The sequence below is a fragment of the Pundamilia nyererei genome, unplaced genomic scaffold (assembly GCF_000239375.1).
Source record: "Pundamilia nyererei isolate P.nyererei 1_Seehausen unplaced genomic scaffold, PunNye1.0 scaffold00059, whole genome shotgun sequence".
Lineage (NCBI taxonomy): Eukaryota > Metazoa > Chordata > Actinopteri > Cichliformes > Cichlidae > Pundamilia > Pundamilia nyererei.
Window position 1 is genome coordinate 2183182 of NW_005187460.1, and position 2839 is coordinate 2186020.

A 2839-nucleotide genomic window follows, 5' to 3' on the forward strand; every position below is an offset into this window, starting at 1 on the left:
CACACACACACACACACACACACACACACACACACACACACACATTTACACACAGAGGAAAAAGATGGATGGATGAGCGTGTGCATGAAGGTGTGTGTATGTGTGTGTGTGTCTAATTGTGCCACCGCTTGCAGAGCAGAATGAGGGATGGTGTCTCAGAGCTGCTGCTGCCGCTAATAGCCACTGACTAAAGGTGACAGGCTCTCTCTCGCCTTCTGCCTCACTTTTCCTCCGGTCTCTCTCTCACCCTCTCTCTCTCTCTCTCGCTTTCCTCCTGTTCTCCATCCAATCAGCAGTCAGCACATCTGTCCTTCCCGCTTTTCCTCAACCCAATTCGGCACATCCTCTCCCCTTTGTTTCTCCCTCATCCTCTATCTCATATGCCTTCTTTGCCCTTTTACCTCAAGCCCACCCCCTCCTCACACACACACACCCTGCTTTCATCTCCACTCTTTACCCCCTGCCACCTTTCATCACTTTCTCTCGCCCCCTCCCCACCTCTGTCCTAACCACCCGGTCCTGATAATACACAGGAGATGGCTCACGCATGAATGATCGCATTGGGGTGCGTGCACCACACAAACACAAACATTTAAAGACCGTTATCAGCGAGGCAAGGTTTGTGTATGCAGCAGGATGGGTGCTGTATTTTGTATGTGCGCATGTATTCGGTCTGATAATGTGCACTTGTGTCGTAGGAAAGTTATTATTCCTGGTGTGCTGCAGCATTTCAGGCCTGGGTGGAAAGATCAAACAAAGAGCAGAGGACGAACGCACACTAACATAGATACACACAAATACACACAAACATACATACACATCTGCGCCTGTACCCCTCCTATCTCCTGCTGCCTTTTCATATCCCCGGCTTCTGCAGTTGCCTCACGTCTGGACTCTGTCTACAGAGAGACGAGAGACAAGAGAGAGCACTGTTCTGCTTTCTATCTCCACCAGGTTATTAGACGCATGCAATTAGCGAGCTCGATCAGGATAAATACGCCTGTTTGTGTGTGTGGGTGTGTTCGGAAGTGTGTGTGTGTGTGTGCGCACGTTTAGAGGGCAGCTGGAGTGTTTGTGTGCAATCAGGGACAGATTGTATGGGATGCATCTGGGTTGGCCTGATGTGGAGACAAGGAGGGGGAGGGATGGAGGTTGTTAATATGATAGTGGCTGCTGGGTGTCTGTGTGCGTGCACGTTTTGCGCCTGTTTGAACAGTTTTCTGTCGTCCCGAGTCGTACTTGTTTATCTGTTTTTAACGTCTGATTATAAAGAATTCTGTACACTTTTCTCTCAGTTTATCTCTCAGTTTATCTTTATTAAAGACACGAGGACGTCCTGCTGTATTTTTAGTGTCCCTGTACATATTTAACGTGTATGTGTGTGCACATTTGAAGGGGAGTGGCCTGTCATGGTATGTCCTTCCTAGAGGGAAAGAGCTGGCCCCGCAGGGCGTACAAAAAGGGGGGCTTTACCTCACAGCCAATCAGTTTATCTCTGCTGAGGGAACCAGCCATTGCCACCACAGCAACAACAACACCAAGCCAGGCTGCTGCAGGGGATGGATGGGCGATGTGTACAAGCTCCTCTGCTATATTTATCTATCAGTTATCGCTTGGTTGCTTTGTTTTTTTTCTCCTTCTTTTTCGTCTTGCTTAGCCCACGTTTCATCCAATCTTTTACCAGTTATCTGCTCTGTTTTACCATCTTGAGTCTTTCTGTCTCTCGGCCTGATATTTCACGTTAATGGGGTCTTTGCGGGAGCTCTCTAAGGTGTGACCTAAAGGGCGAGAACAGAATTGAAAGAAAGAGGGTAAAAAAAAATGAGGTAACGAGAGAGAGAGGGAGAGGTTGCGCTTGCAGTTTCCCACTGAAAGGGCTCTTTTTCATTTCTTTTAATCAGCGGCGGCCTGCCTGCATATCTCACCTCTCCTCCTCTTTTTTCTCTCGCGCACAAATCCCCTTTCTCTTTAGCTCATATGTATGCAAATAAGGCATCCTATGCAAATGAGACAGGTAGGGATGGGCAGCAAAGAGGGGAAAGAAATGGGCAGGGGATGAAAAGAGGAAGCAGTGAAGGATAGAGAAGGGGCGAAAAGAGGAAGCGATCGCTGCTGGCATGCTCCAATCAGGCACTGATAAATCTGGCTTTAACACACAAGGACAAACATTTCCGCACTTTACAGGTTCGTAGATTGAATGCAGAGGATCTCTAACAGCTTAAAGTTCTTACATTGTTTACAGCATAACTTTGAGGCTTAAAATGTAATTGATGCATTTATGATCAAGTCTTTAAAACATCACAAAACCTCAAGCAGCCTTGTTGTTAGATGCACTGCTTTTAAAAAAGATATGTCCCCACGTTTTCCACAAACCCCGCTTATTCTGCTGACAAATAAGATGTGGCTGCTTATACCTCCTCCTCCTTTCCACCTCCTCCTCCTCCCTCCATATGCATTTGTTTTCTCTTTCGTTTTACTGAAAAGAATAAACATCTTGGAAGGGATTTTTCCATCAGCTCGTCTCTCTTTCCACCATCTGCCATTGCGAGAAACTCAGAATGCTTCAGTTCTCCGCTTCTTTTTTTTCTTTTTTGCTGGAAGAGGAGCAACTCTTTCTTGGAGTAAAGTGGGCCAGCACATTTTCTGTGAAATTCAACCCCGTTGCACACATTGGAAAATGCAGCCAATCTTCTCAGCAGTTTGTTTATCAGCGGTACACTAATGTCCCAGAATTAACATTTGTTAACGGTTTATTGATGTTGAAATGCTGCACAGAGCGAGACGCCTGACTGTCAAAACACACTGATACTAGATGGCAGAAGCAGTTTTGTCTTGGGTG